The sequence below is a fragment of the Stegodyphus dumicola genome, chromosome 1 (genome assembly GCF_044657685.1).
Source record: "Stegodyphus dumicola isolate Sdum_Otavi_A_Nest chromosome 1, ASM4465768v1".
NCBI lineage: Eukaryota > Metazoa > Arthropoda > Arachnida > Araneae > Eresidae > Stegodyphus > Stegodyphus dumicola.
In genome coordinates, this window is record NC_140768.1 from 118,505,790 (window position 1) to 118,533,656 (window position 27,867).

At 33.2% G+C, this 27,867-nt stretch overlaps 1 protein-coding gene across 3 annotated transcripts in view; it reads right to left on the bottom strand.

Moving 5' to 3' along the window:
- The window catches only part of spdi (sperm antigen with calponin homology and coiled-coil domains split discs), a 249,616-nt gene extending 222,103 nt beyond the window's left edge, over positions 1 to 27,513 (bottom strand). For all 3 annotated transcript variants that reach the window (XM_085819744.1, XM_085819739.1, XM_085819741.1), the window contains exon 1: positions 26,496 to 27,513. The gene's annotated coding sequence lies outside the window, so the exon portion shown is untranslated. The remainder of the gene's footprint in view (positions 1 to 26,495) is intronic.
- Positions 27,514 to 27,867: the final 354 nt, after the last annotated feature.

Here is a 27,867-nt window from a genome sequence, read left to right on the forward strand (position 1 = left end):
AGCATAATGAAAGTTTCTTTTATCTTGGAATCAAAGAACTTTTTTATTGCTTTAGTTTTTGGGAGACTATTAGATTAAAATGTAATAAATAAATAAGTATATGGAAGAAAAATAAATCTTTAAAGAAAGAAAAAGGAAAAATAGAACCAAACAATCAAATCATTTTCAGCATTAAAACCAATTTTAAATGCGACAGTATATTTTTCTGCCGACACGAAAACTTAAGAAAATAGACAGAAATCTGCATTGTTTCACCTATCAATATACGACAAATGGAAAAACGATACAAGAAAAAGTAAATTTGAAAAATTTGCGAAAGCGGAATAATTTCGAATGCTGCACAAACAAAAAGATACCATGCAGAGACATTGGATTTTTTTCGAAGCAAGAAATGCGAAAATTCAGCAGTGCCCTCATTGTGCTTCTAATAAGGAGGGCTTCCAAATTCTAGCTGGAAGGACTTCCATTTATAACAAGATAGTGAGAATGACATAATTCCTTTATTATTTGTTTCATTTAAAGGGCGAGAGAGAAGAAGCACGAGGCACTGTCGGAATAATTCATGTGTTAACGAATTATCGTCTGACACGTTTTCGTTGGGGTGCCATTGAAGAGACATAGAGTTTTTACGAGAAAAAAAAAAAAAAAAAAAAAAAAAAAAACACGAAACATCTGTTATCCTATCAGCGGAATACGAACCACAAGCATTCCGACTGATAGTCCGATCTACTATCACTTACACCCCGAGTTCAAATTCTAGCTGGAAGAAGCTCCACTGAGCAATTTCCAGCTCAAAGAAGAATGAGATAATTTCTCATAATCAATACGGATATATAACTGATGATTCTAAAATTTTATTATCATTAAGACTGAAAAAAATACACGATTTAATTCATTTTCATACATTTTAAAAGAAGTTAAATTTTTCAGAGAGTTACTATAAAATATTTATTAGAATGTCAAATTTAAGCATTTCAATTATTTATATAATAAAGGATAAATTTTATTTTTATATAATAAAGAAAAATCGTTGATTATATCACTCTGATTTTAGTGGAGATATTTTAAAAAGTAAATAAGTGAAAGCTGGAGGAAGAAAAACTATTTCAAGTTATATGTTTATCTTAAAAGTAACGAGAGAAAAACTATGTTAAAAGAAAAGGCACGCATATCGAAATTGTTTCCTGTACTGCTGACAAATTGTTATATGTCATGCATACTATAATGTTCATGAATAATTGATTGCTACTAGATTAATACAGGCGTAGCATATTTCTAGGGACTGATTTGCTGCAATTTCCAATTTGATTTTTACATACTTTTATATTTAGGGCACTAATTACATCACACTGAAGATTACTCAATGCAATAATTCCATTGCAGTTTTATAGAAAATTATAAAATTTTCAGTTTCAATAAACAAGTATATAATATTTCGATGACTCAGCAGGTAACATAATTTATTATCTTTCAAGTTTTTTTCGAAAACACCTCGGAAGATATAGAATCAGCCGCAGACTGTACTAACTTTAACAAGCGCAGTATCTGAGTGTTCACATTTCTGTTTATAACTGCAATAAGAACAAGTATAAGTTTGAAAAGTTTACCAATGGCTATGTGGATAAAAGAGATGATCATAAGTATTTTGACCTGGTTTTGGTTTCTGGTCAATACGTTGGCTGTAAGGAAGATTTCGTGATTTTTTCCATGTGAACTAGTTTTCTTTATAAATTCCTCTAAGTCTTTCGTTAAGTACATACAAAGTTGCTACATTAAACATTAGTAAGTGTTTACATAGGTAAACATTTTAAAAACGACTAGCGTAAAGAAAGATTATTTAAATTATGTTTTTAAAATGCAAATTCAGAACACTGAAAACCAAACAGTAAACATTATAAGACTAATTTAATAATCTTTGGTTTGGTTTACTTGAAATCTTTACTTAAAAAAACGTTGAAATTTACAATGTTTACAACAAACTATTAGCGGTAAAGTCGCTGAACACTGGTAGTTCGGTCCGAGGTTCGAATCCCGCGAACGGGTTGGCTGCATGGGTGTTTTCGTGGTTTTCCCCATGTGTAACGTGTATACGAGCCAGTTTCCCTTAGAAAGTCCTCCACGAAGGCATATCTCCCCTTAGGCAGATAGCCCTCGAGGCTTTGCCATAATCACACACACACACACACACACAACAAACTATTATTCTGCCATATTCATCGATTGCGTTAATCAAAATCTAAAATTATTTAACGTAAAATGTAATTATCCGAAAATTATGTAAAATGAGAATTTTTTCCCACTATATCTGTAGCTTACAATGGCTAGAAAAAAAGATAGCTCTAGATAATGAGTATTTCTACAATGAAAAAACTCTATTGACTAGAAATAGTCTTTGGAGACTTTAGTGTCAGTTAGCCTGCGGAGGTCAGGTTCCCTTCCAAGTCGTTTTCTTTTCCCAGGAGACAGGGGTAGAAAGGATTCTTCTCGATTATTATTACTTTTAGCAAAGACGTTTACAATTATCTATTCAATCCTTGCTAATCAGACGAATTTGGGAAGAAAGAGAAAGTTGTAGATAAATTTTGCTTCTTCCAGTGCCAGTTACAAATCGTACAGTTGTTCAATAACATTTGAACTATATCATTAACGTTGCATATTACTAAAATGTACTTGTTCTTTAAAGTCCTTGATCTGTTCTAAAAATAATAGAAGTTTCAGAAGTGAAGTACAATTTAAAGCTACTTAACATTTGTATGCATATAAAAAAGTAAAACTGTTTAAAATGCATATAGTTTAACGCTTAATATTTTGGAATAATATTTCAAAAATAAAACTCGTGTTGGTTACGACCCAAGCAATACTTAACGGGATAAAGAGCCGTACTTTGATAATGCATTCAGTTTTCGTCGTTTTAATAAAATCCATTATGATACTTATGCTGGTAATTATAAACTGCATTTACGGATACAGAAGTATGATTAATACACTAATATCACAGAATATACACTTTTTATGCTCTGACAAGTTTTATCAAGATACCAATTTTTAGTTCATATAGAAGTCGTAAATTCCCTAGCCAGATTCCTTTTTTATATAAATAGATGCATAGAGGACAAAATGGAACAGTTAATTATATTTTTTATTCTTTTACAAAATTTAGACAAAATTTTTACAAAATTCTTTTACAAAATTTAATTCTTTTAGATATAAATTTTAACGGTAAACGATATTCTGCTAAGTTATAATACAAAAATTATTACTAATAATAATTTATATCCTAATATTTATATCCTAATTTAATAATATTTATATCCTCATTTATATCACTCAAAACAGAATTGGAAAACTTATTCAAATCATATTTAATCAAAACATTTTACGAAGTTTTGGGAAAAAGGAATTTTGGGGTTTGTTCGATTTTTAACGGTGAATTCAATCATTAAAACATTTTTACCGTGTTTCATCATTCATATAACATTAGCAAAATAATTTACTAAATAATTCTTAGATGTAATAGTATTCTTGTTTATCTTTTGTTATATGACTAAAAATAAATAAAAAAGCGGCTGGTATTCAATATTTATTTTTATTTAATTACAAATACTTGGCTATTGGTACTTAAGACATAGTCTTTCCATATTATCACTTTTCTATTCGACCTTGAAATTATGTTAACGACCTAATAGAATTCGGAAAATCCTATGATTGCATAAAACTGCGGGAGGTGCTAATAATGACAAATTTTAAATGAAAATAGAAATTTATTTAAATAAATTTATTTAAATTCTATTTGTGCGTGTCTGCTTTATGCATTTAATCTATCAAATGCAGAAAGGTGAGAAAAATCCATCCAACACAGAGAAATAATTCTTCTAGTCTGTGCTAAGATTGTATCAAATTCATTTAAACTTCCGTTTAAATTCGAAATGCGATTTCTCAAATCAACGAAGGAATACATTTTTGGCTTTAAATTCCACATTAGTAGCAACTGTATAATAGCTAAACGTACCCAAAATATTTGTAGAAAACCGCCAAAATTCTAGAAATTGCTATAGAATCCCGAAAAATATTTGGAAGATTATTGCTTGCCATTTCCATGCTGAAAAGATCAAGCGTTTACGAGGATGAGCTCGACTGTTAACGAACAACTTGTGGAAAAAATTCAACGCTAAAATATAAATACGTATGCCAAATTTTCCAAAAATTCCTGATAAATATTGTACTCTCATCGTAAATATATATGGACTTATAATGTGATGAAAATAGTCGCTAAAAGAATGGATTAAAATTTAATTTCCAAAAATAAATTGGCCTACTAAAACTAAATAAAATAGATTAGTAAATAGCAAGAAATTGTGTAACAAAATAAATAATGATCTTTCTTAAAATACTGCCCAATAAAACATGTCGAATAATTGAAAATTTACAAGCTTGGAAGCTAAAATTCTAAGAAGATTTCGGAAAATTCGGCCGTCACATGTTAAAAGAAACAAGTTTACAGGCTACTAGTACAAAGAAAGAGGAGGAAGAAGAAACGAAACGCAAGCCATTCAATACCGGGGAGGCAATTTTATGGCTTATCCATCACACTAAGGGGAAGCAAACATACTGCCTTAGGCTGGGCCATCTTAGAGAGATTTCAGAAAACGAAAGCGATTTTTTTGGAGGGGTTTGTTATCTGACAACGCGGCCGTTTTCAAAGCATTTCGTTCCGAGAGGCGGGCTCGTTGATGGGTTAAGAAGTTAAAATTCGCTGTAAATGCAATAACGTCAAAACTTCATAACATGTACGAACATAGATGAACATTTCTTGTGAAACAAAATTACAAGAAGTCTTATGTAATACAAATCAAATCTTACAAATACAATCTTAACTCAAATCTTATTAAATTCGGAAGTTTTTCATGAGGTTCTATCCACAAAAACTTTCTTCTTTTGCATGGCGTCTTTATTCGTTGTGGGATTTTAGTGAAGTTATTTGACAGTTAATTTTATTTTGAAGTATGGAATAAAATTTTATAAATCTTTTTACACAACTTTTCTATTATTCTCGCTTTCAATCTGCGCTTTCTTCCCAGAATATAAATGAGGTAGTGCGCGTATATTAAAATGAGGTACAAAGAAGTTAGTATTTAAGGGAAGGTTTGGGAAGGTGATTTCGACAGAGACAGAGAGGGTGTTGCGCCTACTTGGAAGCCACCTTGATATCTTTGATTTATTAGAGATTAGATTTCTGTGGCAAACAGCGCTTCTACCCACAAACCTTGTTTCCGCCGATGAGTCAGAGCCTGCCCGAACGTTAAGTGACCTGTGAAAAGCCGTTAGGCTAATTTAATTCCATTCAGGTTTAAGTTACTTGTTCTCGTTTGAGTTAAAACAAAAGTATTGGCTTTTGTAAGCACAAGTTGGTGCAATCTGTGGATATATTGAGTTGATAAAGAGTCCTTTACACCCTTTCTCTGGACTTTGTCGTACTTAAGGATAATTCTCTATACAGTCTATTGGCGCCAAGTTAGTTTATGCTCGCTAAGAGTACTAGACGTTACAACGTACTGACTATATCCATCCAAGCCTGCTCCTCATTTTCACAAACACTTAATCTTCTCCGAATATATAAGCAAATCCAAGTATCGGACACGAGCGCCAGATGTGCTTTAAAACCATCAGAACCTTCGTCACTCAACTTGTGATCTACGAATATGATGACCATAGGCTGCAATTTACGCCGATAGCAACGTAAAGTAGTAAAGTAAATATTCTCTGCATCTTTCCACGCAAGCGTCAAAACAGATATGGCATCTTTCAGCGTGAATTATTTCTAAAATCATCGATATTACATTCGAAGTGCACGCATTGGCGCATAAAAAGAGATTGGTCATTTTCCTTGATATTCAAGATAATTCATTCGTTGGATAAAGCTTGTTATATTGATCGCCAAAAATATAGCACACATATTTTCAGCATGAAATTATTCATATTGTTAGCCCATTACACAATTTTTGATCTTAAAGGCCTAAATTTCGGATTTAAATTTTGACTTTTAAAAGAGCTGTTATTTTGATATTGCCGGTAAACTGGGTGCCAGTTGTGAGGGATTTTACTATACATGCCTATAAATGATAATTTTACAGGAGAAATGAATGTATAAAAATTTCTTTCAGCTAAAAAGATTAAGTACTAAAGTATTCATATATTTCTCATCACACTGGCACATAGATCCATATGGATACTGCGTGTAAGCTACTAAAAGCTAAACAAAAGTTTGTATTGAACACCACATGACTCGTACGGTCTACTAAATTGTACACATTTTTTGTTACTGACGTTACGAAATTCAACAATAAAATTCTGTTCGAGCAAAAAGACTTCAATGAGTCTCTTCCTGCACTCGATTCTATTTAAAAGCAAAATAGTCCAAAAGTTCACTTTATGTTCCTACTGCCTCTCAAAACCCGCATTGGTACTAAAAAAATCATAATATAGACACCGAACAAGAACTCTATGAAAGGCTCGATTCCGAAAGTGCCCTTATATGTGATGTGCTTTCACTTTAGTGAGTAGAAATAGGGGCAAGAAACCATTAAGGGCGAATTTTGTGTTATTGAATATAAAAGTTTTCCCGCTCTTTTCCCGAGGGAAGACGAAGTTCTCCCCCTCTTTAAACAAATAAAATAACCTAAAATCGCATTCACGGTTCCTTTTATAGGCACCTTTCTTTCTTTCTTTCTTTTATTTTTTTATTTTATTTATTTTTTTTTTTTTAAAGCACAGGCTCTACACTCAATTTTTATGTCCGTATCACTTTTCGAATAAAGAATGTTGCCACCAAATATTATCTCCATGTATTATTTTTTAACAAGAATTACAACGAATATATAAAACGTGTGGCAACAGATAATACTTTGTCGCAAGGATTCTAAACCAGGATAGACTTTCATAGTTTCAGAGGAGGGTGAATGCGGTCAGCCTTTTATTTACCTTTTAAGGGTTTTAGTTTATGAATATAAAAAATAACTGTTATTCAAGTTTATGTATTTATCAATATTTTCTATATTCTTTCTTATTCAGCACATAAAACATATTATAAAGTAATCTAAATTTCAATAAATGTACATGTATTTACCGAATTTTGGAAAGGGGGGAATGTTCGACCAGCAATGGGGAAAAGGGTGTATGAGGCAAAAAACGTTGAGAACCGCTCATCTATCGAGAAATACTATATAAATATTTTGTGATTTTGCTGTTGAATTCTATAGGGCGTAAATGTGAAGAAAGTGATGTTTAATAAATAAAGCTAAAGAAACAAGAAAAAAAAGTTGCTTACGTCATCTTACTAAGATAAATGATATTGAAAACAGAATATTAATACGACGAACAGAGATAAGATAGAAAAAAATTAATTTCAACACTTAACACTGTATCGGTAATTATAAGCATAAACTGCTTTTAAAATATTTGAGATTGTATTGTTGAATTTTATATGGCGTTAGTGTGAAAAAAGCATTGTTTAATAATAGAATTATAAGATCAAGAAATGTTTGTTAGCAGAAGTGAGTCCAAGAATAGACTGGTAAATTACACGCTTAGAGCACAAAGAACCTTAACAAACCCTCTGACGCGACGTTAAATTTTTTACCCCAGATAATACTTCGGAAACTCGACATAATTTTCATTAACTGAACGTATTTCAAATTTGGCTAGCACTTCACAAAATCGTGATCAATCTTATCAATTAATTGGGTCACTATAAAAATAATCTGCCTTATTAGCAATCTGTTCGTAATCACATCATTGCTACTGATTCAGTTCTGCCGCGGAATTTCCTGGCGTATCCAAACACATTGCTAACTTCTAGCTTTAGAACGTGTAATCAAAGAGCGTCGTAGTTTAATCTCTTTTATAATCGATTTTCAGTTTTAAGTAGTAAGTCCCCGATTCTTTAACGAATCGAATAAACGAACGTGTGAAATTCGCTTCGATGTGAACTATATGGGAATGAGAAGAATTAAAAAGGTAGGGAATCAATCCAACTTTAGCGTTGCAGGGTAACTAGAAGCACTAGTTGTAATGGGGCTAAGTAGTTATACACGCACATTACGCGGTAATTTTAAAAAAAATGTACCAGATGAATAAAAATCTTATTGAGTGAAATTTTCAGTAAAATAATTTTTTTTAACGGACACTATTACGTAAGCACAGTAAGTGCCTCGCCGGGTAGTGAAAAGTTGTATGTACGTGCTCCGTCTTAGCTAGTTAACGGGAAAAATGTACATATTATAAGGTATTTCTCCCGCCTTCTCAGCATGCCTTCGTAGTGCAGTGGTCAGCACGCTGGGCGCGTATTCCCAAGATCCGTGGTTCGATGCCCAGCGAGGGCGTTTCTCATTTTTCTTTGCAGTTCTTTCCTTCCGACTGCATCACATATCCTGTGAATAGACTGTTCACGGACTATTACTGCAACAAGGGCATCTTAGAGATAATGAAGCAAGTGAATGAAAATAATTGTATCCGAGAAACTGACGATTAGTGTAAAATGTAGAAAGGCGGCCTAACCGTCATATTGCTAGCAACGACTAGGATGACTTCCTAACTCTGTAGAGCCATTAACTTAGTTTGGCAGAACAGGTTAACTAAAGTGACCATATCACTCCTGCTTTAAAAATAACCTAACGACTCTACAGTATATTTCGGAAATTTTGATTTAAATTAACTGATATTTTATAAAAATGGTTTTAGCTATTAATGTTGTCTGTGTATTAAATTTTAAAATGCTGCTTTAATTTTTGGTATTAATTGCAATATTTTTTATTAATTAACCAAAATGTTCTAGAAAGCATGCGATGCGGCAAGTTGTAAGAAAATTTCAGCGCAAGCTCGATCTTGCATTGAGATCTTGGTTCGTGAAGTTAGACTTTCTCTAAGATTAGACCTCTCCTTAAGGCTTCACCTCGGAAACAGTCTAACAGAGGCCGACGCAAATGAAAATCTAATGTTCTAACTGACATACCCGAAAAAGAAACATTGGAAACTGTGTATGGAGAAATATATAAAAGGAAAGGGAAAAGAAAGATAAGGGAAGAGAATCGTTAAAGAAAATAATCATCAAGAAAATAAAGAGATAGAATGGAGAAAGAAGAGGATTTTGAACTCAAATACAGTTTCTGAAACAGAGATATGGTTGTGCTTAACTGACGGAGATGCCTACAGCGGTTCTCATAAAGAAGAATGGGTGCAATGCTTAATCTGCAAAATGGGCACGTGTTAAATGTGTGAGAGGAAGTGAAATGTGTGATGTTAAGTGTGCGGTCAAAAGACCTGGTTTTTGAAAGCTGAAACACATCAGCAGTCGCTAAGGTTACAATGAGTTGGAATGTAAATAATAAAAATAAAGTGAAATAATACGTTTGGAAAGTTTTTTAAGTGCGAAAACACTTGTCTCGTCTGGATAGCTTAGTAAAGAATCTGTGCAAAATACGTATCAAATAATAATAAATGCGAGGGCAAATAATATAGATGAAATTCTAATGCGCGGAAATGACAATAGAAATTGAATGCGCTAAAATAAAAATATTCAAAGGAATATACTTTACTAATAAACTAGCTTTCAGAAAGAAAAATTATGTACATTTGAGGGAGGGGGACTATGCGATTATTTTTAAAATTTTCAAAACCTAATCGCTAAAAAGCTAAGGGAAAAAATAAGCGAGGAAATACGATATTTTATTTTTATCCACTCACCTCCGCATTTTACTTGTCCTGCCGTCATGATCAGTTAAGTCCTGAATACCACTGCAGAATCCCCTCCCTTATATTTAAAAAAAAAAAAAAAAAAAAAATCTTTTCTCCCGAGCGGTTTGCTTATCTTTGGGAATAAAAGCGCCATTAAATTCAGAGTTTTCTGAGACAGTCCGTCTATGACGAAAAGCTCTTTGCCACGCCCGCTTATCGATCGGAACTGTCTCGAGTCATTTCAGTGGGTCTTCCAATGCTTCGGCGGTGGTGTCACTGCGTTTTGTGTGAGAGGGCAAGCAATTACGATTTCTGCATCGGCGTCGCCGACGCATCGCTGTGGAGGTGGGGAGGGACCACTCGTCGGTCAGCAGCCCACCTCCTAAGTTAACAACAATCCAAGACGAGCGAAAGTTGAATTCGGTGCACGTGCGCTGTTCGGCGGAGGCCATACTCATTACGTGCCATCGATTTATGAAAGCGCCGCGGGTGAACTTGAGTAAATTGTGGAGAGATCTTAGCCATTGTTATAGGAAGTACTGGAAGCTGAACAAAAGATGCGATATATGTGTTGCTACTGCGTGTAAAAGATTGAAGTAGTTGAGACTCAGAATTCTTCAAGACGCATGCGCAAAAAATTCATCGTATTCTGTCTTCTAAAATAATTTACTCAAAATCCTAAAACTTTAAACCTATGCCATATTCACATTTTAAAATATGCATAAGATATGTACACAGTGTATAGTAATGCATACTGTAATACGCATTAAATATTACATACGCAGACATGTACCTAATTTCCTCGTGTATTTCCCCCCTACCGTTTAAGCGCCAGTTTCTAAAAAATATTAAAAATATTCGCTTAATTTTCCCCTTCTTTAATGCGTTCAGAGAACGAGCTCTCCTAAATTTTAAAATGGGTTCATCCACGTTATGATTGTTTTTGACTTACTAACAGAGACAAACCCTCACACTGCACAAACTGCATGCGAAGGTTACGCGGAACTTTTCCCTTCTAACGCTTGAACTTAACCAGGTGCTTTACGGTGCCAACTTGCTTAACGCAAGAACCGGCTCATGGCGAAGCAAACACGAACCGTCATTCGGTCGACGATTTCGCAGAGTCAGCTGCACATTCAGCTTCTGTAATTATTTATAGATGATTCGAGGCCTCAGGAATAGCAGAGATGACAATAAGAACGGTCGAGTTCCAAGTTACAGGGATGTAGAAATGAAGATACATATGAAGATAGGTATCTTATTAAATACTGCAATGCGTGCATCCTTATTGGAGTGAAGGTTTCGTTTAAAAAAATAATATTCTAATAATTTCCTATAGTTTATACCAGACTACTTTACATTTGTTATTTTCTCACTGTAATCGCGTCCTTCGAAAATTAAATAACTCGCATAATTTCCTCCCTTGATTTCCGGGCAATAAAATTAGTATAAAAAAAGGGGGTAATATGTGAGGAAATTTAGCATGCACCTTAACGATTAGGCATGCAAATAAGCAAATAAAAAATAATAAAAATTCGAAAGGATTCAGATTTTAACGGTCGGCCAAAGCGGCGCTTTTAAAACTTAGTACGGTTAATCAGTAGTGATTATCAATAGACGTGACCCAGCTGGAATGGCAGAACATTTTTATAGGACACTGGATGAATATATACTTTTAAAATGCAAAATTAAGAGAATTTTCAAATTACGAAAAGTACTGAACTAAAGGTACTAATTATGCCACTGAAGAATTATGCAATTATTCGTAAGCGTCAAATCCGTAAGCATACATGTGCGTGTCTGCAGCACTGTAATTGTGGAGAGAAGTCCTCTCTTAAGTGTTCGTAAACCAGCTTTATAATAGACGGAAATTTTAATTTGATCAAAAATAATACAAAGGGGTGGGTAAATTTATATACAGCCACTTTTATTAATAATATGTTATGTACATAATCAAATCTATTTCCTTCACTGATTGCGTTAAGTCAACGGCAAAAACAAAAAGAAAACAATTGTAAAACTTCGGATGCACGAGAAAATACATTTTTACTCTGTTGAGCCTTTTCACAGTAAACGAGGTATTTCAACGCAAGCTTGCGTGAACAAGCTCAAAGCAATAGCTGTTGAAAGTGTCTCCGTAAACACAGCAAGCGCGACTTAACGCAACCAGACAATGACGCAAAAAGTTGAATGATCTATAGATCGAATGTGGCGTCCCAACTTCCTCTTTCTGCAAACCGAGGAATGAAGTAACTATTAATAGGAAGTACAGCGTGTATTGAATGTATAGACGCATTACCTTTTGCGGTTGACAAAACTATAATGAAAGAATGAAGGGGAAATCCTGTCAAAGCGAACGTGAATTCATCAATTTTAGTATTCGCTCTTCCTAAAATTGATGTTTTGATTTTTTCTTTCACAAAGTTAGATAATTGTTGAAACTACCACTAATTCAGGAGTCCCCAAACCACAGGTGCTCGGACTCCCAGCAGGAAGTGCCTAGAGGGGTGCTAGAATCTCTTTTTTTAAAGTATCTAGGCATTTTAAAGAAGGTCTATGGTCTGATCTATTCAATTATGACAAAGCACACTAGGGCTATCTGCCTAAGGGGAGGGATGCCTTTGTGGAGGACTTTCTAAGGGAAACTGACTCGTATACACGTTACACATGGGAAAAACCACGAAAACGCCCATGCAGCCAGCGCGTTCGTGGAATTCCAACCTCGAACCGAAGTACCAGTGCTCAGCGACTTTGCCGCTCGGCCGCTCATTTTAAAGAAGGAGAGGTGAAAATGTTAACGTGGATTATAAATTCATACTATTCCAATTTGGATCGTACGTCGGATGATGAAGAACTGATGGTAGATCTTTCAGAACTGCGTAAAAATTGTGTTCTTAAATATAATTTGAAATTAAATATATTTGAAAGCGATCAATATGTTCTCAAAGCTTAATCAAAAGGCACTAGCTCCTCTCATCCATGTTGCGATGACGTACTTATGCAAATCTGATTCAGTGCCCTTTTATTAATGATAACAAAATTCAGAAATCGCCTGAATGCACAAGCAGATATGCGAATTGTTGTTAGCAACAAAGTGCTACGATATGAAAAACTCTTATGCAATAAACAGGCACAAAAAAAGTTATTTTTATTTTGATATTTATGCAAATATTATTAATACTTCTGAAATTATTAATGGAAATATTATTTCTTATTTCCATGTTTTATTTTTTATTTATGATTAAAATCTCATTATACGATTTTTTTTCGAGAAATTGCTTTAGGAAGTGGGAGAATATATTAAACTCTTTTTAGGGGAGTGGGACACGAGAAATGTTGGGGACCTGTGCACTAATTCTAATTTTGACTGGAATTCGAACCTGAGATCTTTCCAGTAACTGATAAGTCAGTAATAACTTCTCAACCACAGGCAAAGGATTTCATAGTTTCAGGAACGATGCGATCAGCCTTTTGTTAAGTGTTTAGTTTTAATTTATGAATGTAAAAAACTACTTTTATTCAAATATCAACATTTTTTATACCTTTTTCTTGTTTAATTTATAAAATACATTACGAAATAATCTAAATTTAAGTAAATGTATTCTCGATTATCCGGGATCAGATTATCCGTGCGTGGCAGTGCCCACGCACGCACATTCAACACTGAGCGAGAGTGTGTAAAAAACAAATTGCATAAGTCCGAGCATGGAGAAAGATTCTTCGTAATTATAGAAATCTGAGGTTTATTTAATGCAGTTATATTCCAAAAAACTGAAAATCTGAAATTCTTCGAAAATGTCGATGGGGAAAACTTTGAGGAAAACTACGATGGCGATTCGACAGAGCTGGGCTTTTAATGAGGATATCATTTCAAACGTCACAAGATGAGAAGAGGCATGAAGTGATTTGTGCGAATACAAGCGAAGAAGGTACTGTCTCTAGACAGCAATGGCGTCTTTCAAAACTGTACTGGACTTCGTCGACCGAAGGAGATTCGAATAAAATGATAAAATACCACTTCGAAAAATACAAAGTGAAATTCGACAAAAATTTAAAGTAATTCAAAAGTAAAGCAAAATTATTTCTTTTTAGAAATCAACGCATACAAATATGAATGAAAATTGATAGTTTGGATTATCCGTATTTTTCAGTTATCCGTGATCTGCTTTCCTGGCATTAACCCGAATAATCGAGAGCACACTGCATACGTACTTTTCAAGTTTAGAAAAGCAGGAGAGAGGAACTGATCGTCTAGCATTGGTGAAAGGGTTCATGGAGGTTGAAAACCACTGCTCTATTTTAATGGTCTTCAAAGTATGTTCGCGGAATCCTGAGTTCCCCTATTCAGCGGTCTTAACCAATCGGCCCCTGCTGGAGCTAAAACAGTCAGAAGATGAGCGATGATAGAACACGAACAAATAAGATGACGAATGAAAAAGGACTTTTGCATGTAATAATTACTCATTATTGTACATTTATTACTTTTCAATCAAGCATATACATTCCTAGAAGCATTCATAAAACATCAATTAACGATCAGTTTGCTGAGATAAATAATTCTTAAATATATTAGTAATAGATGCATACTTGCTCGCAGCAGAGAATGCAGTATATGTCGCTTAACGTAATCACGTTTGTCCACGGCTATTTTGATAACATTAACCTAATGATAACATTAAACGATAAGAAAAAGGAATTCCTTTCAAAAGAGCAATGCAGTTTAACTCATTTAATATAAAAATATGGGAAGAAACATATAAATAGACACGTTCATAGCATTTTTATGAAATAACATTCCGATGACCTCAGAGATCACGTGACTTATATATAGTTAATGTAGACAAGCAAAGTCATTCTTCCTCTTCTTCTCCTGCGGAATGTATCTCATTAGGAAAACAAAAAAAAAAAGTTTGTTAAAGTGTTCATAATGTCTTGAGTTCATTTATGAACAGTTCATGATGCTTCTGGAAACTATCTGATCGATGCTTGTAACCCTAATCTTAATACTCGGAGGACTTCCGTCATTGGAAGAAACTTGACAAATTAGCCAAAAAAAGCAATCTTAATCTGGTAAATTCTTTTGCGAACAGCTTTTTTTTTTTTTTTTTCTGCTAGAGGAGAGGGGCCTGTGTTTTATCTTGTCAAAATCAACAAAGCTGTTGAAAATCTACATCAAGCTTCCATGTAGCGTTATTTTCTGCTTTCTTGCCTATATTTAAAATTTTAAATAGCTGATTAATATGGAAATCAAAATGTTCGGCGACTTAATCCCTTACTTGACGATATTTCTCTGTTATTTAGTAATTTTTATAATCCTTTTTAAATTTATCTGGTGACATTACTTCAGTTTGAAACATTTATTCCGTAATATTTTGATCCTATTAACCAAACTGTTGATCTCAATAAGTCATGTATTTAAATGTTTTTCGTATACAAAGGGGCGGAACATTGGTAAATGGATAGCAATATCCGAATAATAACATTAACCGCGATCATATTAAGCGGCGCCTATTGTGCTATCATTTGTTGGTAATTATTGCATAACTAGTGATCTTATTAAAATCACGAATGCCTAATTCATAAAAGTGCCGCTCACTTTCTCCAATCACGAATTAAAAGCATGCCGTTGTCCATACTTCCAAAAGTAGGTAGATGATTAAAAAAGTATAGAGAAAGCGATAGGAGAAAGCTATTAAAAAGAAATAGATAAAATTCTTTACCTGTAGATCATAAAATATATGGAGTTTAGGAAAGTAACATAAAAGAGGATGAATGGTAGATATCTGGAGGAAATTAAAGAACTAAAAGAAAACAAGGTGAAAAGAGTTACAATTATAATTATATAAGAGTTACAATTCTTATTATATCAAGTAGGCACCGCTTAATGTGCTCATGCATTTTCCACGGCTATCTAGATAACATTAACCGAATCAGAAAAAAAAATAGCCCTCAAATAAAATGCAATTAAAAAAAAGATTTTATAGAATACGCTCTTATTCAAAATTGATATGATAACGAATGCACTAATAGGAGAAAATAATTTGTCATATAGTTTAATGGGAATAATAAATTAAGGAGACTCATACACCTTAAAACCCATAAGATGTTCGAATAGGTGACTGTTGCAAGAATTGGGATAACTTATTTATTTTAAAAGCAATTACTACCAACTTTTTACAACTGACTACATAATATAGCTGCTTTCTGAAATAGTAATCAGAAAGTTTGTGTTATCACAAATATTTTTATAATTTAATCCGCTTTGTGACAACATTTTTCGTCATGTTTCCAACTTGCGCGCACAGTTTAAAACATTCTGTTTCATAATTTAATTCCATAATTAATATATAGCTTTTATAACATTTGGAAACTACTGTGAACCTAAAATTCTAAAAATTTCATGTTAAATTTTTATTTTATTTTGAGTTAAGTTTATAAAATGTATTTTATTAACAAAATTTTTAATGTTTTCGTCCATAAAATTTTTCAATATTAAAATATTCATTGATTATCATAGATTCATATCAAATTCATAGATTGTTGGTTCAGTTAGAAAGTAGTGCCCATATAAAGAATTCCATCCAATTTCAAGTATGTACCATTAGCCATTTTTAAAATATCATGCGCGCAAGGTGGAAACATGGCGAAATATTTTGTCACAAAGAGGATTAAATTACAAAAATATTTGTGGCAACACAAACTTTCTGGTTACTATTTTCCAAAGCAGCTATATTATGTAGTCAGCTGTAAAAAGTTGGAAGTAATTGCTTCTAAAATAAATAAAATATCACAATTCTTGCAACAGTCACATATTCGAAGATCATAAGGAGTTTAAGGTGTATGAGTCCCCTTAAATAATTCTATTGAGAGAATTCATATACAATTTTAAATTATGAATAATAAAAGCGAAAGCCATATGTGGCCATTACTTCAGTTTAGAAAATTATTAAATAATTATTTCAGTTTAGAAAATGTGTTCTATAATATTATACGATTCTAGTTAAATTACGTGCCCTAGGCAACCAGAATCTTGGAAAAGAGTATAGCAGTTATTCGCTGTTCTTTTTACATTACAGAAAAAGTCCATAAAAGGGATGTGTAGCGTGTATACAAGCCAGTTCCCTTAGAAAGTCCTCCACGAAGGCATCCCTCCCCTTAGGCAGATAGCCCTAGTGCGCTTTGCCATAATTAAATACACCACACCAAAAAAAGGTTAAAATACCTTTTTATTTCACTCAAAGAATAACAGTTGGCCTTCTCGGGCTTACAGGAAAGCCTCCACTTGGGCTTGAACTTAAGATAGAAAATAAACTATTTCTAACCAACTAAAACTTAGTCGAAGCTGTACAGAAATACCTAACCAAGCTGGCCCTCACTGAAACCTCACCGGCGAATACTACCAGGCACTTAAGGATACGGCCGAATGTAGTAAGGTTTGTTTAAAGCAGGGTTTCTTAATCTGTGGGTCGTGACTTCCAAGGGCTGGTGGGACCTGCAGCAGGGTGTCGCCAAATATTTTAGCAGTTTTGATATTTCTTTAACTTACTATAATAGCTTTACAATTATCAAATATTTTTACACAATGTATTTGAAAATAGATAAAGATAAGACAATACACGCAAAGGGAAAAAAAAAAAAAAAAAAAAAACCCGAAAACGTTTCGACGCATTCTTTTTATAATATAAACGTTCGTTTTCCTTGCTTGGCACGTGACGCTGTCAATTCGTCTGTTACTTAAATGTTCACATTGTTCTATGTCTGAAAATTAGAAATTAAAGTTCATGACCTAAAACTGCAACAGTTTCTTACAGTAAAAGCGAAAAAATTGACAGTTTCACTCACGCGTGTGTCGGATTTGCGCAATACTTATGGGGTCCCACAAAATTTTTGTAGATATTATGGTGTCCTGGGGGTCGTGAAAAAATCTCAGTGATAAAAAAGGGTCGTAATTGGAAAAAGTTTAAGAAACTCTGGTTTAAAGCAACGACATCGCCAGAAGGAAGAACACACTCTACTGAGAACGTTTGAGCTCTTCTACAAAAGCGGATGAACTTCCCATTAAATACTGATTCTACCTCATTTACTTAAAAGGCGATACTGAAAACTCATTCAGGCAGAGAGTTGTAGGTGGGAAACAAAAAAAATGAAGGAAAGGGTTTCAAAACTAAAAATAACCATTAAAATAATACCTACAATATTTTGGTCATACTAACTGAATTGCTGATCACAATAAGCGATATATTTTCCATGTCTTCGTACACAAACGGGCGGAACTTCGGCGATTCGATAACAATATCCTAATGCTAACATTAACCGCGATAACATTTAACAAAATCTACTTCAGGAGGATCTGCATCCTAATTCTTTAGATTTCGGTTTAACATGAATTCGTTTTCCGGCAATGTTAAACGTGCGAATTCATTTCGAAAAACATGTCGGTCCTCGCATAATAAAAAATTCCTCTTAACATACTGGCCAGGCCTATATTTAAGCAAAAGCAATTGATGGAAAAGTATTGGGCTGAGAAAGGAATGAGCCTCCAAATCACCTTTGATATAAACATTATCCCCCTTTTAAAGTCTTGCACATTGAAAAGCTGATTGCGTTTATATGCACGATATGAAAAATTCAAAATTTTACGAATTCAGAGCTCCTAGTCAGGGAATGTACTAACAATACAGTGCAACCTCAGCTTACCAGTGCCTCGGTTCACGAAAAAATTATCTGTAAAAAAAATAAAAAGGCCTTGGTGGACGAACGATATGTCGAGTTAACGAACACTTAAGTCAGCAACATACGCTTTTCAGACACGTTTTCCTATGCCACATAATACTCATTCAGTATCTTCTGGGAAAATGATTTTAATATTTTCAATTGTTTAGCTCTCATTAATAAAGCCTGTCAGCAATTGACTTACAAGACAAGTCAATTGCTGACAGGCTTTATTGTCAGTTCTAATTGATTATTATTAATTAATTAGTTAATTAGTTCTAATTAATTAGTTATTGAAGACAATGACTTCGGCCTGGACAATATCATATCCAAACTGGGGTGCATTCAGAGGCTTTGAGCGCTTTGATACTTACGACCCGCCCCCCCCCTTTTTTTTTTTTTTTTTTTTTGGTTATATATGCATATTGTGTCTCTAACTACGGGCCAGAGAGTTAACAATGAAAATGTGAAGAAATTACTAGAAGACCATAAAAATGAATTTAGGAAAAAAGAAAAACAACTTCCGAAGCGGCGGCGTGCCTAGAAGAGGGCTGGAAGGGCAGTCCGCCCGTGCAGCACATTTTTTCGGGCGACATTTTTGAGTTGAATAATATTTTGTAGGGTTCAAGTCGAGCCACGTGAAGAATAACAAGATTCTGAATTGCCATACGGAATTAACTTCAGATGAAAAATACTTCTTTTTTATTCAATCGAAACTTTTGCCTTCAGCCTTTTATTTAGCTGTTAAATACTTAGTTTTATCTTATAAATATAAAAAAATAATTTTATTCAAATTTTAGAATTTATCAAAGTTTTCTATACTTTTTGCAGCTTAATTTATAAAACAAATTAAAAATAATCTAAATCTAAATGAATATGAATATGTATTTTTCGAGTTTTGGAAAGCAGAGGGAGGAATGACCATCTAGCAATGGTAAAAGGCATCTAGCAATGGGGCAAAATAAGCTGAGAACCACTGGTACAGTGCCTGCGCGGCAAGTGAGTAATGAGACTGACTACATATGCATGTATAATCGATTTGGAATCACAAGAGACCGGGGGATTCAATGAAATTTTCATTGAATTTTCATTGAATTTCATTGAAATTTTCATCCCCGGTCACCAAGAAACAGGCCGATGATCGGGAATCAAGATTCATTTGATTACAAAAACGTACATGTAATTTAAATTGTGAAAAGTAAAAGTCATCCCAGAGAAATATCCCAAAATAAAAGTTGGCCTTAAGCTAATATTTTTTCACTTTTCCTCCTTCTTACCTACTATAAAATAGGCTTTAATCAAGTCAATAACTTTCTATGGAAAACAAAAAACAGGCCGATTATTTTTGAACCCGGCGATTTAAGAACTAAGTTACTAAGTAGTTTTATAGCAAATATTTCAAAAAATTCTATAATGCATACAAAAAGTTATAAAGCATAAATATAATAAACATTAAAAAAAATTTGTTCATATTCTCAGTGTCATTTTTTGTCATTAAGATATTTATGCGCAATTGTTTGACTTATTAAGTTAATATGCTGTTAATTAAAGAGAATAAAATACATTTTTTAAAAAAGATAAGTACAATAAGCTTTTATTTACAAAATTTATGATAATTAATGAACTAAAAGTAGAAAAATAATTTATTACATCGTTTAAGGGAAATAATAGATTAAATAGTTTTTTTTTTGACAGAATTTATCTACAATTTTATATCGCGAATAATAGCTTGGGGCGCCTATGATAAATTAAAAAAAGATAATGACTTAAAGATCATCACAAGCGAAAGAGGTTTTTTGAGTGCGGACCAATGGTCTACTAGACGTTGAATATTTGAAAGGTGTTGTTTGCATTTTATTTCGCAGTCTCCAGAATGCATTTGTATTCTTTTCAGATTCTTTCTACCAGATAATAAAATATCTGCAATTACTTATGTTTGATTTAATTTTGAATTAGAAATTTTTGCAAGAAATTCACAATGTTTTTATTGTTTTATAGAGAAAATTAGGCATCAAACATTCCATTTTGCTTGAGCTCGGTAAAATCATGTGACCACGAGGTGTAGGTGTAGGTGTGTATTTAATTATGGCAAAGCTCGCTAGGGCTATCTGCCTAAAGGGAGGGATGCCTTCGTGGAGGACTTTCTAAGGGAAACTGGCTCGTATACACGTTACACATGGGGAAAACCACGAAAACACCCATGCAGCCAGCCCGTTCGCGGGATTTGAACCTCGGACCGAACTACCAGTGTTCAGCGACTTTACCGCTCGGCCGCTGGTGGGCCGTGACCACGAGGAAAAATATTACTAGAAGCCCCTCCCTCTGTTGAGCTACCATTGTGCGCTTACGAATAATGCTTACCGGATATTTAAAACCGATTGTTTTTCACTTTTCCAGTGATTCAAAAAAATGTCCCCGGCTTAGAATCAGTACCATTAATATAGCCGGTATGATTAATTGTTTATTTAGTTTTGTTTTCTCGATTTCCTGGAATCGGCTTATGATCAGTGATGGTTTATAATCGAATAAATGCGGTATTTTTAATTCAGCATTTCGATAACAAACGTCATATGATCGCTTAGGAACAGTCACATAGAATGCTTTTATAGTAGGAATCTTTTTCTTTTTTTTTTTTTTCTTTTTTTTTTTTTTTTTAATCGCCGTAAACGTAACGAAATGTTTTCTACAAGGACGTGGAAGATGGCGTTAAACACGATAAATGAATACCGTACAGTGGAGTAACTAGAGGGGGGGGGGAGCCGCGGTCCCCCCTGGGCGGCATATTTTTAAATACTGTTTCACGCAAGTATTTTATAAGCGTTAATCATGTGTATCGTCAAGGCAGGTAAAGAATAGTGAAATTCTAAATTGCTGTATGGAATACAACTGCGAAGAAAAACAGTTTTAACTCCACATTAAGTATTCAAAGAAACCACGACGAGATTTCCACTGCGCATACTTTTGTCGCTTACTTTTCTATAGAAAAGGACTTTTTTTTTTTTTTTTTTTTTTTTTTTTGTCGCATTCTTTTCTATAGAAAAGTATGATACTTGCGCATACTTTTCTATAAACTAAATTATGATCACGGTGGCATTAATAAGGAAGAATTCCTCCTTAAGAAAGAAGTATTTCAGAGTTTTATTTCCGTTATGGCTAAGGAAAACCAAACAGGGAAACGGATGAGAGGGTCCTTTTTCCCAGTTATTCTAAAATACAGTCTTCCAGAACAATGTTCCAGGTATTGTAAAAATTAGTGCGAATTTTTCCTCTCTTCGCTGTTAAGTGTCGATAATTGTGAGATGTGTTTTTAAATAAAAATCATTTAAGAAATATTTAAGAACTATAAATTTTTATTTCTCATTTATGAAATCTTTCTGTACTGTCTACATAACAGCAAATATAGCAATAAAATAGACATCTACAATACCAATGACTTTGCAAACAAGAAAAGAAGGACGAGTTAAATAATAACTTAATTTTAAAATCTTGCAATTAAAGTTCTTCTCCAAAAACAAGTGTATTTTAATTTAATTTCTTACGTATCATTTTTGACATTTTTTAATACATCAAGAAGGGCGGCACGTTCAAGGATAACCCCCAGGCGTCAAACTCTGGACCGCCTTGAGCAGGTAACGTTTTAGCTACACCATTGACACCGTATTCACGGAAGTGCTTACTTGGCCTTTAAAATTTGCAACCGTTGGTCGTTGAGATAGACTTCTAGTTACAAAAAAGGTTAAAGATTCATATTATGTCATTTTTTAATTAAAAAAATAGTAAAATATGAAACTTAACTTTTTACACATTCTTCCGGTCCCTACACTTATAAACATGAAACCTAAATTTTTACTCAGTCATCTGGCCCCTGCACTTATAGTCAGGAAAATTGCATGCTCACTATAAAAAGTAAAACACAGACAGTTTAATTTCTGTACAACAAATGTTGATTGAAATATTTAGTATCAAATTCGGTAATAACATTCAGAGGCCGTACACAAATAGAAGAGCGAAACGTTTGCATTTATAATTAACTAAAAATAAAGTATTATTCATAAAAAAATTTCTGGTCTTAAGAGATTACATGATGATCCTTTCTATGCAGATTGCAGTGAAAAATACTGATCAGTGTAAGCTTTCTTCAAAATGGAGATCTTATTCAAAAAATCTTAAAGAAATTTTCTTCTTAATCTGACTATTTACAAGTCGGACCACGTAAAATGACCCTCGCAGAAATTATTAATATCATTACATATTTTTTCCTTTTATATAATAATATTTCAGGATAGTACTGATTGGAGAAAAATTTTCTTAAAGGAAATCAGAAAATAATTTATTAAAATAATATTAACAAGTTACAGTTGGGAACATGGATGGATAAACCGTTAATAGATATATACACTGTTATTTGGTTGGCAGTAAATTAATCTAAATTACTGACAGAGTTTAAATTGCGCCGGTACTTCTTAGTTTTCGGGATAAATCACAATACTAGCCGGAGCCCTAAATAAGAAAGCTCCGGCACTTCTTTTATATAACTGAACAATTATTCAAATTCAGTAGAAATTTGATCTCGAAAATTTTATTTTTAATAATAAAGTTATATTAAAAATCGATTCTAACTTCTGATTGAATGCTTCTCTTTGCTTGGGAAACAAACACTTGGACGGGGGTCGAGACTTTTAAGAAAAGCTTCCACCCGCATCTCAAAAGCTTATTTTATGAAACTACAGTGAAATTAAGACAGCAGGTAAATTTTTCGTTTCAATTCCTAGTGTCTTCCCTCGGAAAACACTTGCAGGATTTTCGGAAAGATGTTATCAAAGACGGGGGCGGTTGAGCTATTTCTCAGTTTTTGTGTGAAATTTAAATTCCAGTCGCAACGCCAAACAAGTCAAGGTCGAGTACTTCACTTTATTATTTAAATATTTACATTTATTTAATAACTTATTATATTTATCTCCTTATATTCTATCAATAATTTTAATTGTTTAACAATTTTAATAGTTGATAATTTTTTACTTTATAAGTTATTTCTCCCACTTTTCTAGCGTGCTTTCGTGGTGTAGTGGTTCTGCATGCTGGGCCGGTATTCTAGAGGTCCGTGGTTCGATTCCTGGCGAAGGCGTTTGCTAATTTTTCAATTCTCCTGCTTCCAAAAAAATACCTAATGTCTCTACAGTTGCGCCCGAACTAAAAGAGTGTTGGATGAGGTTTCTCCACACGCAGGATTTGGCGATTGGGTCCCCTGAAAACCCCAGTCGCCCTTTGAAAAGGGAAGTATATAAGGCATTTCTCCCACTTTCATAGCGTGCCTTCGTGGTGCAGTGGTTCTGTACGCTGGGCTGTTATTCCAGAGGTCCGTGGTTCGATTCTTGGCGAAGGCGGTTGCTAATTTTTCATCTCTCCGACTTCCAAAAAATCCTAATGTCTATACAACATATTTTTTTATTAGTAATTTTACCGACTTATTTATCCTATATCCTATTTCCTGACGGTTTTCCATAGCGCTCCGGCACTTCTAATTTTAGAAATTAAGCCGTGATTACTTATAAAGTAATAATTGTTTATGATTAAATATGTGGCGTAAATTTTTTGCTATGAAAATTATTCGAGTACCATTACAATATTTGAAAGAACTAATCTGAGTTAAAATAACACGCCGAATAATGCTTATAAGAGATTATATAATGCAATAAGAATTAGCGTCATATTCTTAAATTTGCAGGACTAGTTTCCAGGGGCGTACCGAGGGAGAGGGCGAACCGCCTCAGCGCTCTGATCAGGGGTGGCCTCCGAAGAACTTTTTAAGCATATGTACCGAAGAAGAAAAGATTTTAAGCATATACCTACATGTAGGAATATAAAAAATGACGAATATAAAAAGTGGTCTGCATTGAAAATGTTAAAGTTTATTGTAGAAACGGACCTTCAAGAATCAGTCCCTAACTTATACTTGGCACTAATGACATTTTTACAATGTGTATTTCGGCTGCTTCTTGAGAGAGAAGCTTTTCAAAATTGAAGTCGATCAACAGTGAGCCGAGTAAGATCTTAACGGTTTAGCAATCCGTTGCATTTTTTTTTCCAATTAAAAAAAACATATACAAAACTCCTCGTGTTCCATAAATTATTCCGCGAGGCCTACAGATTGTAAGTAAAAATTTCCGATGCCGAAGCTCGTAAAAAACTGTTTTAGCTTTTTCATTGACAGAAAAGTTAAAAATATTTTTAAATCATCAAAAATGCCAGATTAATAAGCCTTTTTATCTTTATTAAAAACATATGTTTGTCTGCTAGATTTAGTTATTTTTACTTTAGTCTTAAGATTTTTTCTTCCAAACCATTTTAACTATTTAATTTTAATTAAATAAATGTTAAAACATATTTATATTGACATTTTGTATGCTGACATTCCAACACGGAGGGCCTCAGGGAGAATTCTGGTACGGGCCTGGATAGCTGTAGGTCTGCCACTGCTAGTTTTGAAGATTTTGTATCGAATTCTGGGCTGCAAATTTATGACTATTATACTGATTAATGTTGGTTTAGCACTTCCAATAATTTCAAAGGACTATTTTTTTAACTCCATTTTTATTAGCAAAATTTCTTTATTCATTTGCTACAGTAATATTTTATATTGCTGAAGAACCATTAATAAAATGCGAATTCTAAGCGGAAAAAAAATCTAAAAATTCGAATTTAAAATTTTCAAATATCAGTATAATGCATAGCTTTGTTCAATAGTCGTTAGGGTTACCAATCGCCCTTTTTTGGAAAGGACTGTTCTTCACTCCGACTTCCTGTTCTTGTCCTTTTTTTTTTGGGGGGGGGGTAGAAAAAATGACAGATGTCCTTAATTTCGAAATTAAAAATCATTTAAATTCTCATTTCTTAAACAGATCAGCTGATTGTTCTAAACAAATACTCAAACTACTTCTTGATTATAATTTTATAGAAATCACTTCGACTATTGAAATAAATATATTTATTATTCTCGCGACATTTAACATCAATATTCTCAGCTTAGCCGTTGAAGAAATAGAGAGAAAAAATTTTGCCGTACTTATTTTCAGTGTTTCGATCAGCTTAAAAGAAATAAATTTCAGTATTGATATAAAGACGAATTTTTTGGCTTTCAAGTTCATCAGCATTTGAAAAAAATTAAGTAATGTAGAATTTCAAAGATTATTGAAGGTTAAAATATTTCTCCCTTTACCAATTACTTATTTAGGACACTTTGATGAAAATGCTACATTTTGCAGATTGTCAGTTCTAAGCCTGTTAAATAATTTATTTCCAGCACACTAGAAATTTATTCAAGTTATTGAAGATTCGAAGCTAAAAGAAAAGTTGGATTTGAATATGGATGATACTTTTGGCAAAACAACATTAATTAAAAAAAAAAAAAAAACTTAGAAGATACAAAACATCTAGTAGCAAGTGACAAATGATTTTTAAAAAGAGCTGATATGAATGTACGCATATTTTATAAGTCGTTTCGTACGTGTTTTCATTTCCTCCAGCATCTGTGAAAGCATACTGTGAAAGAAATTTCAGTGTCATATCATTTAAATGGATAAACGAAAGAGAAAGATATTCGGTTGAATTTATAAAAAAATGAATTATTTATATATTTTAATTTGAAAGAATGTTGTTCTGAATTTGCCAACAAAATAAAAAGTGATTCACATTTTCTTTAATTTTAAAAGCTTCAAATATTTTCTTTCGTTTTTCTACATTTTTATATAAAATTTTTCTTAATTGAAATTAGTGGCTGTTCTAACAATGCATCTTTTCTGTTTAATGAGTTAATATATTATTATATAAATTATTGAACTAAAACCTTTTTTTTTCTTACTTATTTTCGAAGCTTTAAACATTCTAAAACTAAATTGTAGTTCAGCAAGTTACAATAATAATAAAAAAAGGAATTGTAATTATTGCGACTTGACAGATTTGGCAACGAAAATATTAAACAGCGCTGTCATTAAAATTTTTCACTTTTGAAATAAAATAAATAAAGAGAGAGTATGGCAAACGACATAAGTACTCACCTTGCTCCATGCTGTTATGAAAATGGGTCGACCTTCAAATCCAGCTGTTTTCCTCAAATATTGTCACTCGCGTAAGTTATCAAAAAGTTACACACAAGCGCGAAGGATAACCCGATTTCAGGCTACCAATGTTGATGTAACCACAGTTTCTTTTTTTGCCAATATCTTTCACTAAATATTTATCTAATGCACATCTTTGGAGCCAGTATCGTTCGCTAAATATTTATCTAACACATTATACCTATAAATATGATAATTCTTTTATCTTTCCAGAACTAAACAGGCGATAAATTTCATTTGCTTTTTATTCTATCAGAGTTATTATATGCATACAATGATATTTTATAGATAAATGCAAAACATTGTTTATCTTCCCTATCAGAACTTTTCTTAATGATAAAAAGATAATTAATAAACAAACTTGAAATTGACTGAGATCAAAAATAATAATTATAACAGTATTTATGCTGCAGTGTTTACTTTATCATGCAGTAGTCTACATTAATTTTCATCTAAGATTGATTCTCAATAAATAACTCCTTTCTCATAAAACTCTTTCCCACTTGTTGGCATTTACAAAGACAGAAACAAGCGCTTTTTCAGAAATAAACTTGAAAACTATGCACGAATAATTCGTTTTAATATGCACTTCAGTACATTTCTCATAATTTTTACTTGATTTTATTAATTGTTGATAATCCAATAGCAATTTGTTATCATGCTCAATTTTTGCCTACGGAATGAACATTTCGCATTGTTTAATGTGCTATCACACCAAGCATAGTCACCAGATTGTCGTGAGAATCGAACACAGAATACATCATTACCCGCAGAAAACAAAATCAGCAGTTACGATGGAATTAATCCACACCTGTACAGTAGAACACACAAAATCGTTCTGACCATTGTTAATCCCGGACTTAATATCCTTTCGAACCTTTTCCCTTTCGCTTACAGATCATCTGCGCGGGGAACAGCCGCGAATCCGACAACCCACCCTCGCTTATCAAAGTGAGAGTATCCGCCGTCGAGCAGACGATGGTATAACGATGGCGCTGTGAGCGGCGTCCGGCGAAACAGAGAGTAGATGCCTGTTGCCACTACGCGGAAGGAAAATTTTTATGAGACTCATGCCATTAAAAAAGGTTTTGGTTTCACGATCATCAATGATGCGGTAACTTTACCCTTTCGTAATAAATCACGAGAAATAAGATTTCAAATTTTCTTTGCTCAATGGTAGCAATTTCTGATTTTTTCATTTATTTATTTATTAAATTTTAATACCTGAAAATATTTTTCGGATGTTATTTTCATTTCGCTGTTATCTTATCTCAGCATAAGACCTTGCATTTCTTTTGCATATGTTAAAAAA